Below are 16,689 nucleotides of genomic sequence, written 5' to 3' on the forward strand. Positions count from 1 at the left end.
TTCCATCAAAACATCAGAATAAGGGGTCCTCCCAGGTCCGAGGATAAAGTATTACTTGTCAGTTTGCCACAACAGCGTGATAGTCATCTAACTGATGTCAAAAAATAAGAAACATTGAGAGCGAATTCACTTTTTAGCAGAAAATTTGACCTTTCCAAGGGACCTAAGTTCAGTTAAGGTGACTTATGCTAATGAGCAAAGAATCCTTCATGTAGTCGTGGCCGAGTGGTTAAGGCGATGGACTAGAAATCCATTGGGGTTTCCCCACGCAGGTTCGAATCCTGCCGACTACGGTCCATTTCTTGTTGGAAAAGGAGTCTATTGACACCTTGCCAGGTTGAAAGTCTGTCATTGGCTCTCAAGAAGAAGCTTGCTTGTCCCAACCTATAGGCTTTTCTCTTTAGGGACCCACTAAAAATGCTCCATGTCTCTGAAACAATGAGGAAAAGTCATACAAAAAAAAATACTTCTGTCATAGCCGTATTGATGTTTTCCTTTGCCCTAAGAAGAGCTCAGGGTGATGTTTTTCTGTTTCCTGCAACAGATGCCCCATTTTGAAGACAGCTTTCCTTAGAGAAAAAAATTGCTAGGAGTGTTTGTGTCTCACAGAATTGTCCCCTTATTAGGGATCTTCTCCAGTCAAGCAAACGCCCTGGTTTAACGTAGAAAAGGAAATTCCAGGAAATCCATGATCAAATACAAGTGAAAGCAACCCACAGGCATGGTCACCAAGATGAGAATCTATATTGGGCATTTATAAACAAACCACTACACAACAAAAGATAATTGAGTAAAGCAATTTTTTTCATAACCCAATTTTAAAAAAATCAACGACGTCAAGTGGAGTGGCCTGTCCTGGGGTCCAGGACAGTGGTGAAGCAAGAGCGACTAAAACCGAGGTGAAGTTGTGATTATATCCTGAGCACAGAAAGAGCCCCAGCTCAGATGCAGAATCTCACTGTGATGAACAAGTATGGGTTAATGTATTGACCAAAAGAATGCTGACCACAGTTGAGTACCTTCCTAGGAATTCCTAGGGGAATCCATGCATCACTGCCTTGGCAGCTTAAGTGGAGCAGCTTGTCCTCACCTCTCTTCTTCTAATCTTCAAAGAGTTGTCGTGATTTATTTTACCTCATCCAAGAATGATGCTAATATGTTTTCATAAACACAGTGCCGGCCCTGTTGATAAAATGCCAGATCCTTTGTTCTTTTATGTGTCTCTTTAGAGCATTGCATTTCAAAATTAGTGGGGCAGTGACAGTAAACTGCTGCAAATGCTCTGCTGAGCGGTGCAGGCGGGAAGAACAAGACTTGTCTTAGTGTACGGAGATTCAGGTTTCCAGAGGAGGAGCCTGATCGGTTCTCCTACCCTCTCCCATATCCAGCATGCAGGTTGCTTTGATTCGGAAAAACAATCTAATAGAATTCTAGAATGTGAAAGCTAATGAAATGCTACAGCCCTTTTGTGGAAACAATTCCTAATAGTAGAGTTAAGTATTCCATCTGACATATATGTACAGAAATTGAAAATGTAAATTTGTTCAAAAAGATATCTTAGATGGGCAGGCACAGTGGCTCATGCCTGTAATCTCAGCACTTTCGGAAGCCGAGGCAGGCGGATCACCTGTAGTCAGGAGTTCGAAACCAGCTTGACCAACATGGTGAAACCTCGTCTCTACTAAAAACACAAAAATTAGCGGGGCGCGATGGCGTGGGCCTGTAATATCAGCAAGGCAGGAGGGGGAGGCAGGAGAATCGCTTGAACCCCAGAGATGGAGGTTACAGTGAGCCGAGATCACGCCACTGCACTCCAGCCTGGGCAACAAAGCGAGACTCCCGTCTTAACAATGACAACAACAACAAAAACATATCTTAGAGAGAAGTGTTGGTAGCATAAATAGGAGCTTCTCTCCTTCTGGATGCTTTTTTTCTGGACAAGCCCGTGCAGACTCAAGTTCAGGTTCTGGGGCTGCAGCAGGGTCTTGAGCAAGGATTGATCTCACAGAATTTTGCCTTGTAGAAGAACAGCATGTGATCTAGTTTCTGAATAATGCCATCGAGTTCTAGAAGGGTTTTTGTTTTGTTTTGTTTTGTTTTTTCTCTTCCCACTACTAAGGAAGAGGAAAGGTGTCTTATAGACAAGAAAGTAACATGGAAAACGAGACACACTGATGGACAGTGTCATGATCAGCGCAGAAAAATAAGAAAACACAGTATGGTGCCTATAGTATATAATACTGTAGTGTATATCTCTTTAAAAAAAAATTTCTTAATTGAAATAGAGATGAGGTCTCCCTGTGTTGCCCAGGCTGGTCTCAAACTTCTGGCCTCAAGGGATCCTCTCACCTTGGCCTCCTGAAGTGCTGTGATTACAGGCATGAGGCACCTTGCCCAGCCACATAGTGTATATTACAAAATAAGCAGAAGAGAATGTTCTCACCACAAAGAAATGATAAATGTTTGAGGAGATGGATATGCTAAATACCACGATTTGATCATTATACAATGTATAAATGTAACAAGTCATCATGCTGTACTCTGTAAATACGTATAATTATTATGTGTCAATTAAAAACAAGATTAAAAAATAAAAAATACAATGAAACAACTGTTCCCTTCTGTGAATACTTGGCTACTAAAAAATTGTCAATAAATCATGAACATGTAAAATTAATACGTAAATAAATGAAACAGGTACATGTCTACCTAAAGCAAATAGCTTTCAAGTCCTTGCGTGACCCATGCTGCTAAGGGTATTGTCAAACTGATTTTTATTTTTTCTTTCATATTTTACTATATTTGAGAACAAACAGTACCACTTTAGGGATCTAGTTCTTTAAGCTGCCTTTTCACTGCTCCATCTTCAGAGCTCACAGAATAATGGAAGACACTCTGCGCTTTTATTTGTCTTCCACCTCAACTGTGGACTCCCTCACTGCTTGCTTAATTTTCACTAGAGGGCCTCATGAATCAGACCATGGCTTCACATATCATTTCCTCAACTGCCAGGTTGTTCCTGCCTTTTCTTTTCTTTTTCTTTTTTTTATTTTTTATTTTTTGAGACAGAGTGTTGCTCTGTTGCCAGGCTCGAGTGCAGTGGCGCAATCTCGGCTCACTGCAACCTCTGCCTCCCAGGTTCAAGTGATTCTCCTTGTCTCAGCCTCCTGAGTAGCTGGGACTACAGGTGCGCACCACCACACCCATCTAATTTTTGTATTTTTAGTAGAGACGGGGATTCACCATGTTGGCCAGGATGGTCTTGATTTCTTGACCTTGTGATCCTCCCGCCTCGGCCTCCCAAAGTGCTAGGATTACCATGTTCCTGATTTTGAGTGTGATGATGTCAAGATAGAAGGACATCACCCTTAAAGGGAAAGCATTAGAGAAAGAGTCATGGAAAACACAAGAGTTTAAAATACTAGTCTCATATTTCAGGCTTTATGGAGAGTTTTTTTCTAAAAGAGTTTGAAACTTACTTGGGAATACTGTTCTGTGATCTGAACTGCTGGACAGCTCCTACAGGGTCCTTCCAAGCTCTGCTGCAAAAAATGCTTTCCTTGCTACCAAAAAGAATAGGAGACATACCAAGAACTGATCATTATTGTACCATCAATGACAAAGAAAAGGCAGGAGAGAGTAGCAATCCCAGATTATGAGCCTAAAGGGCTGTGGGGAGAAGCAAATGGCCTTTACTAGAGTAAAGAATCACAGGTCTCAGAATTTGACCCTACCCAGCTGGACTCCAGTGTATGCCATAGCCATGATGCAAAGACAGTTTTATTGCACTGTAAATTTTCAACTGTTAAAGAAGGCATTTCCAAGTGTTCAACTGTCTGTGACTGCTTGGAAAAAACCTATGCTGCATAAAGAACTTCATACTATGTGATTCGACGGATAGTGGTCACTGGTTTAACAGAAGAAAATGTCACTGTCTTCCCTCCCCTACCCCACTTCTTGACCTTCACCCCCACACCCCAGGGAAAGCCCATACGTTCCTTCAGAGCACCTTGGCCCACTTGCCTACTTGGAGGGAGACAGTAGAAAGAGGATGTTCTGGTAAGTGGGATTTTTTTTAAAGCTGATATTAAAGAAAGGAGTTTAATCATTCTTACCCACAGTCTGAAAGATAAAAACATATACAGATCAATTTTAACATTAGTTTTAGGTTACAGTGAATTTTAAATTTAATTCTATCTGACGTACTTACAATGATCACCTTCTATAAAGGATAGGCTCTGGACTCTCTGCAATCAATATATAAATAGGTTTGATCTAGCAAATCAAGAAAACATTATTCTACATAAATACGGACCAAGAATGTAGAGAAGGAAAAGAATTTCTCCAATAGAAATTTAAAAACTAGAGCTTGCAACATGAGGAATACAATTTTATCTCCTTCGGTAATTGAACTGCCTTCTCAGACCCAGTAATAGCTAGTGGCCCTGTAGGCAGCCACTTGACTGGCTTAGAGCTGTTCTAACAGAGAATATAACTTAGAAGGAGGATGGAGAATGAGATGAGTAAGAATTTGAACTGAAACAGATTGAAGTAAGGCAATATACTAAACTAGGTTCTTTTTTTTTTTTTTTTTTTTTTTTTTGAGACGGAGTCTTGCTCTTTCGCCCGGGCTGGAGTGCAGTGGCCGGATCTCAGCTCACTGCAAGCTCCGCCTCCCAGGTTTTACGCCATTCTCCTGCCTCAGCCTCCGGAGTAGCTGGGACTACAGGCGCCCGCCACCTCGCCCGGCTAGTTTTTTGTATTTTTAATGAAGACGGGGTTTCACCGTGTTAGCCAGGATGGTCTCGGCCTCCCAAAGTGCTGGGATTACAGGCTTGAGCCACTGCGCCCGGCCACTAAACTAGGTTCTTACTGTGAGCTAAACGTTCAGTTAGGAGCTCTGAAAAGGTCATTCTTTCTATAAATAGTAGAAAATAGGCTGAATGCCGTGGCTCATGCATATAATCCCAGCAGTTTGGGAGGCCGAGGTGGGTGGATCACCAGAGGTCAGGAGTTCGAGAGCAGCCTGGCCAACATGGTGAAACTCCATCTCTACTAAAAATACAAAACATTAGCCAGACGTGGTGGCGGGCACCTGTAATCCCAGCTACTCGGGAAGCTGAGGCAGGAGAATCGCTTGAACACAGGAGACGGAGGTTGCAGCGAGCCCAGATCACGACGTTGCACTCCATTCTGGGTGACAAGGCGAAACTCTGTATCAAAAAAAAAAAAAAAGTAGAAAATATTAAATTTTTATGATGGGCCAGGTGTTGTGCTCAGTGCTATAGACACAAAGGTAAACAAAACACAAGCACAGTTGCTGACCTCATGGTGATTGATGTCTATTAGGAGGAATATTCTACAAATATAAACAAGCCCATACAGAGAGAGTTTAAGAAAACTACTTGTGGCCAGCAGCATAATGGCACAAAGAGGGTGGAAGACTCAAATAAAAATGAAAACTGCAGTTTCCAGGTGGATGAGCACTGGAAAGTTTGATTGGGAAAAAGTGTGAGTCTACAATTTCTCGGGTACAAGATTTATGCTTGTGGGTCTTGATAATTAAAGGAGAATGATTAATTCTGGAGTGCAACAACATGAAAGAAAAGGGAAAGATTAAGTCTGGCAATGAGATGAGCAGCATGGCTCAGATAAAGCCTGGAAAGTCATGTGCTTTAGGTATGCATGTGCCTGCACTGGTCTGTGAATATCAAAAATATACTTGGACCATGGCACTGAGCACAGCAATTTCCAATAACGCTTTTCACCTTGGTATAGTAGTGGATATAACTTTTTCACTGGGGAAACAGATGTTTGGACTGTCTCAGATAATTCTGTAACAATTAGAGACACCTGTCTCTCATATATGTATTTTATGCATTTCCCAAAACAACAACAAGCAGTTGGCGATTCTCTTTTCCACTTCATGGTCATGAAGTTATTAGGGAAGAGATTTTTAAATTCTTAAAAATTCCAAGGCACAGCCAGATAAGGTACTGTATTTCTCTATAGTTCCATTTTCTTGGGAGGCTGAGGCAAGAAGGTCACTTGAACTCAGGAGTTGGAGGCCAGCCTGGGCAAAATAGAGAGACTCATGTCTTTTTAAAAAGAAAAATAAAAAGCCCAAGCCAAATAGAAAAAAAGGTGTGAACTCTCTCACTTTACATGCCCCCTGATACAAACAATTGGAGAAATCATTATCAAGGAGTTTACAAAAACTGTGGAAGACCATGGATGCTGAGCAGGGAATCACCTGCCTTTTGAATTTCCTTCCATGTCAAGCAATCGCATTTAACTAAAAGGTTCAAAATCACCAAACATGATCTTAAGCATGAAGCTGCTTTTAAAATATTACCTTTGAGGCTGAGTGCAGTGGCTCATGCCTGTAATCCCAGCACTTTGGTTAGGCCGAGGCAGGTGGATCACATGAGGTCAGGAGTTCAAGACCAGCCTGGCCAACATGGCGAAACTCCGTCTCTACTAAAACTACAAAAATTAGCCAGGCATGGTGGCACGGGGCATCTGTAATCCCAGCTACTTGGGAGGCTGAGGCAGGAGAATCACTTGAACCCAGGAGGCTGGAGGCTAGAGGTTGCAGTGAGCAGAGTTGGTGCTACTGCACTCCAGCCTGGGCGAAAGAGCAAGACGCCGTCTCAAAAAAAAAAAAAAAAAAAAGGATTAAAAAAATCACCTTTGAATTGTGACCACACAATTCATTAATCTCAGCCTTTTAAATTAGGAGGCCAAAAGTACACACACACCCAAAGCTGAGATCCTAGTCGAACCAGTTCTTTGAGTTTCTCTCTCTTTTCTGAGAGAGCTTATGGATGTTCTTTCCTCACATTACCCTTTGGGACATTAGAATGACACATATATAGGTCCAGCAGAAGGGAATAAAACCTGGCTGGTTAAGGGATGATTAAAACCTCTACTTAAATTCCTTTTCAACCCTCACTGTGAGACCTCCACTCAGAAGAAGCCCTCAATTTAGGATATTTTTCCTTTCTTGTTGAAAAAAGAAGCAAAAGGGAGACAGAAGCAAAGTAATGCTCTTTTTCTTAACACTTTATGAGTATTCTGAATTCCGTGTAAATTTAAGCCCAGATTTTTTCACTGAGTGTTATCTTGTTTATTGTGCCACTGGAAGGTGAGACTTGCCATTGCCAATTTATAAATATTTCATAAGCAGCATTTTATATAGAATTTCTTGTTGCTTTGGAAAACAAAAAGATACAGGGAAAAAATAAGCTCCTAAACTGTACGAGGTAAAATTTAGGAACTCCTAAAATATATAAGGTAAAAATTAAAAAAAAAAAGAAAGAAAAGAAAAACCGGGTGCTGTGGCTCACGCCTGTAATCTCAGCGCTTTGGGAGGCCAAGGCGGGCGGATCATGAGGTCAGGAGATCGAGACCATCCTAACAAAGTGGGCTAACATGGTGACACCCCGTCTCTGCTAAAAACACAAAATATTAGCCAGGCGTGCTGGCAGGCGCCTGTAGTCCCAGCTACTAGGGAGGTTGAGGCAGGAGAATGGCCAGAACCCGGGAGGCGGAACTTGCAGCAAGCAGAGATAGCTCCACTGCCCTCCAGCCTGGGCGACAGAGCCAGACTCTGTCGAAAGAAAGAAAAGTAGCAATCACATTTAGACATTTTAACACAATATATATCCCTCAGAAACTAATTAAAAAGCAGAAGAGGGAAGGAAAACAGTAAAGACGTAAAAATTTTAAACACAACTCTTCCTGAATTTTGCCTAACTTACATATGAAGAACACTACACACTTCAACTTTTTTTTTTTTTTTTTTAACTCTGTTGCCCAGGCTGGAGTGTAGTGGTGGAATCACTGCTCGCTGCAGCCTGGACCTCCCCAGGCTCAGTGATCCTCCCACCTCAGTCTCTGGAGTAGCTGGGAACACAGGCGCCTGCCACCATACCCGGCTAATTTTTTTGTAGAGACTGGTTTTCACCATGTTGCCCAGGCTGCTCTGGAACTCCTGGGCTCAAGTGACCCGCCCTCCCCAGCCTCCCAAAGTGTTGGAATTATAGGGATGAGCCAACGCGCTCAGTGGCATCTCAACTTCTGAAGACAAATTTCTTTTTGAAGTATACATGGAACTAAAAAAAAAAAAAAAAGTTTGCCTTGCCGGTTTTAAAGTAAGTTTCCAAAATTCGAACAGTCTGAGAGATAAATACTAGGGTCTAGCCACAGTACATTTTGCTAGACATTAATTAGAAATCGAAAATTGTGTTATGTTTAGAAGTTAAAAAGTGTGCATATGGCCGGGTGCCGTGGCCCACGCCTGTAATTCCAGCTCTTTCGGAGGCCGAGGCAGGCGAATCACCTGAGGTCGGGAGTTCGAGACCAGCCTGACCAATATGGAGAAACCCCGTTTCTACTAAAAATACAAAATTCGCAGGATGTGGTGGCGCAAGCCTGTAATACCAGCTACTTGGTAGGCTGAGGCAGGAGAATCGCTTGAACTCGGGGGCAAAGGTTGCGGTGAGCTGAGATCGCACCATTGCGCTCCAGTCTGGGCAAGAAGAGCGAAACTCCGTCTCAAAAAAAAAAAAAAAGAAAAGAAGAGAAAGAAAAAAAATGTGCGTATGGTTCCAAGAAGATATCTAAATGGTAATTAAAATTTATATTCAAAAGAATGACATTGAAAATAATACTTATGAAATATATTTCATGCAGTCCAAAATGCACTTGGATGCTTCAACTCTTAAATACATAATTAAGAATAAAATAAGGCCGGGCGTGGTGGCTCAAGCCTGTAATCCCAGCACTTTGGGAGGCCGAGACGGGTGGGTCACGAGGTCAGGAGATGGAGACCATCCTGGCTAACACGGTGAAACCCCCTCTCTACTAAAAAAAATACAAAAATCTAGCCGGGCGAGGTGGCGGGCGCCTGTAGTCCCAGCTACTCGGGAGACTGAGGCAGGAGAATGGCGTGAACCCGGGAGGCGGAGCTTGCAGTGAGCTGAGATCCGGCCACAGCACTCCAGCCTGGGAGACAGAGCCAGACCCCGTCTCAAAAAAAAAAAAAAAAAAAAGAATAAAGTAAAAGCTGAACATCAATAATCTGAGATCCACTGGAAGAAATTAGAAATTAGCAAACTTTACCCAAATAAATCTTAGGGAAGGAAATGAAGAAGAAAATGGCTGATTTAATGCAATAAAATAGAAACATAAGATGGAAATAAGTAAAAAAAAAAAAAAAAAAAAAAAAGCCAAAATTTTGTTTGAAAAACAAAAACTAATAAAATTGCAAAATCCTTGGATAAACTGATTGAGTTTATCCAATAAGGCACAAATAACTGATCTCAGATATAGAAAAAGGAGAATGGCAGGTCTAACAAATAAAAAAGAAGATGCAGCAAGGCAAGAAGTGAGGATGAGCTCCACCAAGCTTCCAAGGCAGTGATAGAATTCCCCTAGGAATTCCTTAAAAATTACTCAGCTGTGGCTAGCATTCCTTTGACCAATGCATTATTTAACCCATAGTTGTTAATCACACAATGTGATTCTGCACCTGAGGTGATTATCTTTCCATGCTCTGAATATAGTCACACATCACTTTCTTTTCAGTCCCTCTTGCCTCATGATCGTCCTGGACACCTGGACAAGCCAGTCTGGCTTGAAGTCGTCAGTTCGTTTTTATATGATTTCAAGGAAAATTGCTTTACTTAATATATTTAATTGCTTAGTTGTTTGCTTAATAACACCCAAGTTATTCCCATCTTGGCGACCATATCTGAGTCTTTGCTTTCACTTGTATTTGATCCTGGATTTCCTGGAATTTCCTTTTTGGTACGAATGAGAATGTTTACTTGACTGAAGTAGATCCCTAACAAGGGAACAATTCTGTGAGACACAAACACTCCTAGCAACATTTTTTAAGGAAAGCTGCCTTCAAAACAGGGCATCGATTGCAGGAAACACGATAGCATCACCTTGGCTCTTCTTGGGGGTTTTGTAAAACACCAGTAAGACTCTGGTCGAATTAACTTTTTTTTTTTTTTCAAATAAGTACTCATTTTCCTCATTGTTTCAGGAAGGTGGCAGAGTATTTTTAGTGGGCATATAAAGAGAAAAAGTCTGATCAGGCTTCTTCCTGGAAGACAAAGTCAGGATATCCCATCTGATAAGGTGTTACATCCCCTTTGCAAACGGAAAGGTCATCGTAGTCGGCAGGATTCAAACCTGCGCGGGGAAACCCCAATGGATTTCTAGTCCATCGCCTTAACCACTCGGCCACGACTACATACACAACGCTTTGCTCATTAGCATAAATCACTGTACCGAACTATAGCTTTCTTGGAAAGGTGAAATTTTCTGACAGAAATTGTATTTGCTGTCAATGTTTCTTATTCTTTGGCATTAGTTAGATGATTATCATGCTGTTGTTTCAAACTGACAAGTAACACTTTATCCTCGGACCTGGGAGGATCCCTTATTTTGACGTTCTGATGGAAGGAGACAAAGCAGGATGCATTCCCAGAGATCAAGCTTCCTGCTGCTTCAGGGGATGGGGATGCAGGAGACACCAGCAACAACAGGGACACACTCTAACATTCGCTGCAAATCTTTGACTTACAGCGACGATTTGAACAACCTCAAATGGCCATCGATGTTTGATGTTTAAAATAAATTTTGGAAGATCCATAGAATGGAAGCTTCTGCAAGTGATAAAAGGAATGAGATGCGCTTCTATAATGCTGATATGAAATGTACTCCAGGATATTCTTTTAGCAAAATCACGTTAGTCACTAACATGTATATAAGACCTCACATTTTGCAAAATACTCTCATTTATATATCTGGCCTCATTTAGTCTTTACATCACAAATAAGGAAATGAGGGGCTAAGGTAAGTATGCAAACCTACACAGCACCTGAGAATTAGATTTAGATCAGTAACCTAGGCATCTTAGATGATGTTCACCGCTCTTTGCTCATGGACTCTATTTGTGCCTTCAGCATTATTTCTAAGTGCTCTACAGAAGCAAAATCAACAAGATTTTAAACATGTTTCTCAGGTATCCATTTGTGGAACTAAACCGGTAAGCAGTATATGCCAACAGTAAGCCTTATAAGGGCGAGGCAATTGCCATCATCCAATATTTGTTAATAAGCCAAACTGTAATTTCTCTATGTACCAGGATGTTACCTTTTAAGGAAGAGTACTCCACAAATATGAAATATGCAACTGGGGAAAAATTAGCTGATCCTGGTGTTAACCATTTTGTACTATCTGAAGCAAGAATCAACCTTATTAATTTAGCTAGATTTATCCTGACATTTATGTGTTTCTGTCTTTTTGCGTTTTTCCATGCTGGACTCTACCTAAGATTTTTGGAAACCTGTGTTCTGAGTTCTTCCCTTTCCCTGGGCTCGAGTGGCTGGAGGCTTTGGCTCTTAGGAATGGTCTCGTGTCCTTCACCAGAACTTACGGGAATTATATTTGGCTGAAGAGTAGCAGACCTCTCCAGAGTCATCTTTTCCAGTTAGGATAGAAACGAAGCCCCTCCTCACCTCGCAAGCCCGCGCCAGTCTGGTTTCAGCCGTTCCTTTGGAAGAGCAAGTCAGTTGAACGCCATCGAAGAGACTCCTGATTTAGATTTTAACTGTACGTGAACGCAGAAGACTCCCCACTCTCATGCCTTCCCTTATTTCCCGTTGCTTCTCCCACTGGCATTAACAGGCTTGAGGTTGTTTGGACTCTCAATTCAATACTCCCTTTCTGCGGGTTCGTGAGAATTAGGTGTGAACGTGGTGTCCGCGGATATCAGCGATTGGTGGGCAAGCTCCAGCGCCCAGGAAGTTTGAGTCGCTCGTCCTGTTTTAAATTGAAACACTATGTACAATATTCTGGTTCTTGATGTGCTCTGAACGAGCTCTTTCACTCGTGAGGAGAGACCTGGATAAGATTATGAAGACCAACTGCTTCCCAGCGTCCACGCATCCATTATGAGTTCACTGCAGGATTTTACCTGCAAAAATTTTGCCTAGATTAAGTCATGCTTACTGCCTCTTACTTTTGTCAGTGAACATTACGTCACAAACATTTTCCCAGAACTATTACAGTCTTCCAGCATGTCGTTTCTAGTGGCTTGGTAATGATCTATTAGGCAGATGGAGCAACAACAATAATAAAGAACTCCCATTTTAATATCTATTTTTCACTATCACAATTAGAAATAAAAATAAAGGTTCCTGTGTAGTATATGTTTTCCTTTGGTTAAGCTTATTTCCTAGCTGGGTACAGTGGTTCACACCTGTAATTCCAGAACTTTGGGAGGCGGAGATGAAAGTATGGCTTGAGACCAGGGGTTTGAACCAGGAGTTTAAGACCAGGCTGGTCAACATAGTGAGGCGCCCCATTTCTATTTATAAAATATAAAACAAACAAACAAATAAAACTATTATTTCTCTAGGAGAGTGCTTCTGAAAACTTCAGTGGGCATCAGGACCACCAGGATGGCTTGGGGTTTTTTTAATTTTTATTTTTGAGACAGTCTTGCTCTGTCTCCCAAGTTAGAGTACAGTGGTGCAAGCTTGGCTCACTACAACCTCCGCCTCCTAGGTTCAAGAGATTCTCCTACCTCAGCCTCCCTCGTAGCTGGGACTACAGGCGCCTGCCGTCAGGCCCGGCTAATTTTTTGTATTTTTAGTAGAGACGGGGTTTCATCGTGTTAGCCAGGGTGGTCTCGATCTGCTGACCTCATGATCCACCTGCCTCAGCCTCCCAAAGTGCTGGGATTACAGGCATGAGCCTCCGCGCCGGGCAGGATGGCTTGTTAAAACAGATTGCTAGACACCCTCCGCCTCCCCCGCGCCCCGCCCCCCTCATCCCCCAACCTCGTCCCCACACACACATAAGCACCACACCACTCTAGTTTCTGATTCTGAGATCTGAGTTCAAGCCCAAGAATATGCATTTCTCCTAAGTTCCCAGGTGGTGCACAGGCTGCTGGGAGAGCACAACACTTTGCGAAGACTGCCCAGGGACCAAGAACTTGAAAATAAATTTGCTGTGTCAAAGGTTACAAACCGTTTCTAGCAAGTGCCGCAGAAATAAGACCAAATAATATTTGCAAGAGTACAAGGAAGGGAACACATTTCTTACTATTTTAGAGGGAAAAACAAATGTGGGCGAGCTTTCACTGTCAGAGACATTGCCGGCCTCAGTCATAGGGATCATTTTCCCTGTGTATCTGCGGGGCTGACTCACTTCCATTCCCAGAATTCGTAGACTTGCCCCCTGACTTTTGTCTAAAAAGAAATCTGATTCAAGTCTACCCCTTATTATCCCACTCTGACAATACTGTATTATCTGAAGCAAGAATCAACCTTATTAATTTAGCTAGATTTATCCTGACATTTACGTGTTTTCATCATTTTGCGTTTTTCTGTGCTGGACTGTCCTTAAGATTTTTGGAAACCTGTGCTCTGAGTTCTTCCTTTTCCCTGGGCTCGGGTGGCTGAAGCTTTGGCTCTTGGGAATGGTCTTGCATCCTTCACCAGACTGACGGGAATTACATTTACCTGAAGAGTCAGAGACCTCTCTAGAGTCATCTTTTCCAGTTAGGACAGAAACGAGCCCCCTCCTCAGCTCGCACGCCCGCGCCAGTTCGGTTTTAGCCGTTCCTTCGGAAGAGTAAGTCAGTTGAACGTCATCGAAGAGGTTCCTGATTTCGATTTTAACTGTACGTAAACGCGGTTGACCCCCCACTCTCGTGCCTTCCCTCATTTCCCGTTGCTTCTCCCATTGGCATTGAGAGGCTTGAGGTTGCTTGGACTCTCAATTCAATACTCCTTTTTGCGGATTCGTGAGAATTAGGCGTGAACGTGGTGTCCGCGGATTTCAGCGGCTAGTGGGCAAGCTCCAGCGCCCAGGCACTTTGAGTCGCTTGTCTAGGAGTCCTGTATTAAATTGCAATCCTAGGCACTATGTTCTAGTTACTGATGTGCTCTAAATGAGCTCTTTCATTCGTGAGCAGAGGCCTTGACGAGACTGAAGACCAACTGCTTCAGAGCGCTCCACACATCCATTATAAGTTCATCACAGCCGTCAACTGAGGCTTAGATAGGTAGTCGTGGCCGAGTGGTTAAGGCGATGGACTTGAAATCCATTGGGGTTTCCCCGCGCAGGTTCGAATCCTGCCGAGTACGGTTTTACCAGGTACAGTTACCACCTTTCCTTAGGTTTCCTCAGCTAAATTAATCAAAACTTATCCACATTCCTGTGTTCCATTTGCTGCTCTCCTACGCAATCCTCCCACTGCATATTCAAATGATATCCTCTTTACTCAGTGAATGGAGACTACCTTATGTTGCAGTTACTTCAAAACTGGTATAAATCCCTCTGATCACAGCCAGCAAGACTTCAGCCTGTCCTGCACTAAATAGCATCTTTGTATCCTCAACTACTGTCAACTCAAAAGAAGTCAGGATTCACAAAAAGCTTTACCACTAACAGGTAATTTTCATTAAATACTTAGTATGTTCCAAGATACGAGTTAAGCACCAACAGCATATTTTCATCTGTATTTTACAGATGAAGAAACTACCCAATGTTACACAATGAAATGGTATTTTAACTGAGGACTTCCAGATGGGGTTGTGAATTCAAGTTCTATAAATTCCACTGGGGGCATCCCCCAAATTATCAGGTTGTTAGCAGATTCAAGGTTAGATTTACTAGTACCCAAAAGGAATAAATAGTAAGTCCTGTTTTTCAAGTACTTACTACACATCACCATCAAGGTCTTTACGTGGTTCGTAATTTGTAAATCCTCACAACATAGTCATTATACAGACCGGAAGGTCCACAGGAATATATATGTGGCTAAGGTCTCACAGTGAGAGGGCAGTAAGTTGTAACTTGAGTATCTCTTGATTTTGACTCCAAGACCACGGCACCCAACAGGCGTCTCAGTCTTCTACCTGTACTGGCAATTAACACCACCACCACCACCACCATCACCACCACCTATCTCTAACATTCAGAGTTAGTTCACTGTTCTGACATTATCCTGTTTCTGTTGGTAATGAGGCCACAAAGTGGTATGATTTTAGCCGTTGGGTTTAGCCTGGGGTGGGATATTGCTGCCTATGGGGTGTTTGACGCTTGAGTTATCTTTGATGTAGGGCATACCGCTCAACAGTCCGCGGGAGTTTGTCTGTTTTTGAGCAGGGTGTTTCTTACCAGTTTATAAAGAGCTTGCCAACACATTAGACCATTTAAGCTACTGAACACTAGAGCTTGATAGCAAAGAATACTTTTTCAACCAATAGGATTTGAATGCACAGTGCAGGGCTGGTTTGAGAGAGAGTTAAAGACTATCTTGGCCCGAGAGATGGAGAGAAATTGTAGTTATGCTACATATATTAGAAGTATGTGAGGTAAAAACAACAACGACAAAAAAAAAAAAAAAAAAGGAAAGAAAAGAAAAGCAACTCTACAAAACAAAGAAATACAAAGTTGCCCAAATTTTGCATTCGTAGTAATTAAAATCTCAGCTCTCCTGCATAAAGACCCAAGAGCAGATTATTTTTATCAGCACTTCCTACTTCAGAGGACAAAAATGTTTCCGTGGACTTCACAAATTATCGAAAGAAACAGTCCTTTCAGGACAGGCGCGATGGCTCTCCTCTGTAATCCCAGTACTTTGGGAGATGGAGGCGGAAGGATAGCCTGAGCCCAGGAGGTCTTCGAGACTTTCCTGGGCAAAATAGCGAAAACCCTGTCTTCCTCCAAAAAACAAACAAAGACAAACAAACAAAAATTTAGCCGGCTGTGGTGGTGTGCACCTGAAGTCCCAGCTACCTGGGATCACCTGAGCATGGGGAGGTCAAGGCTGTAGTGAGCTGTGATCCCGGAAAGTGGATTCTATTCCGCCTCCTCACCCAGAGGCAGGTATATTGGGACTTGCCTAGCTTCTTGGCCTTTTGACTAACATCAAGTGTAGTATCGGGAGTTGCAGGAATTCATGGAATATATGAGGCCGAAAATTGATTTTGGTAATTTACATAGAGAACGTATTCCCTGGGGAAAGGAAAGGTAGGGAAAAATATATACATATATCCTTGAGCAGGTTCCACTGAGACTTGACCTCGGATAGCTGGCTTCAGAGTCCAGAGTGCTAACCATTACACCATGGAACCCCTCTTCGTACTGTTTACCCAACAATTGCTCATGCTGGGTTATAGGCATTCTACTGCACGCATTTAATGTATCAAAGCAAAAATCTTTAGTTTATGCCCACTCACAACACCCTTTCAAAGCAAACCCTGGGGGATCTATTTATTTATTTTTGCCTATTACATTGATCCACAAAGTCTCCCTTCCCCCTAACCCCCAATTAACTCAGAAGCTTGGTGGTCCTGAGCCTTGCTTTCTTCATTAAGAAAAATTGAGCGACTTTTATACGTAACGGAACTGGACCGAACTTCTTCTATTCTTTCTGCAATTTAATGCTTAAAAGCTAGGTTAAGTGGGAGCTTATAGTCCCCCATAAAAACGGGGAAATTAAGGCTTGGAGAACTCATGTCTTGGGAAATTAAGTCTTGGAAAACTCGTGTCTTGTCTGCAACTCTGCTCAATTTCAAACACGGGATATTTTTCTCCACATAGGTGAGTTATCAGGTTTACTGCCTCTAGGAAAACAACTTTTAATATCTT

The 16,689-nt window shown here is 42.3% G+C and overlaps 3 non-coding genes across 3 annotated transcripts; 2 read left to right on the forward strand and 1 right to left on the reverse strand.

The window, feature by feature from the left end:
• The first annotated feature begins 211 nt into the window (after positions 1 to 211).
• On the forward strand, positions 212 to 293 carry TRNAS-AGA. Its single transcript has one exon. It is a non-coding gene; the product is annotated as a tRNA-Ser (tRNA).
• A 9,892-nt stretch (positions 294 to 10,185) lies between these two features.
• TRNAS-AGA lies at positions 10,186 to 10,267 on the reverse strand. Its single transcript has one exon. It is a non-coding gene; the product is annotated as a tRNA-Ser (tRNA).
• A 3,828-nt stretch (positions 10,268 to 14,095) lies between these two features.
• Positions 14,096 to 14,177, forward strand: TRNAS-UGA. The gene has a single exon. It is a non-coding gene; the product is annotated as a tRNA-Ser (tRNA).
• The last annotated feature ends 2,512 nt before the right edge of the window (positions 14,178 to 16,689 follow it).

Source organism: Trachypithecus francoisi, unplaced genomic scaffold (genome assembly GCF_009764315.1).
Source record: "Trachypithecus francoisi isolate TF-2019V2 unplaced genomic scaffold, Tfra_2.0 Lachesis_group10, whole genome shotgun sequence".
NCBI classification, from domain to species: domain Eukaryota; kingdom Metazoa; phylum Chordata; class Mammalia; order Primates; family Cercopithecidae; genus Trachypithecus; species Trachypithecus francoisi.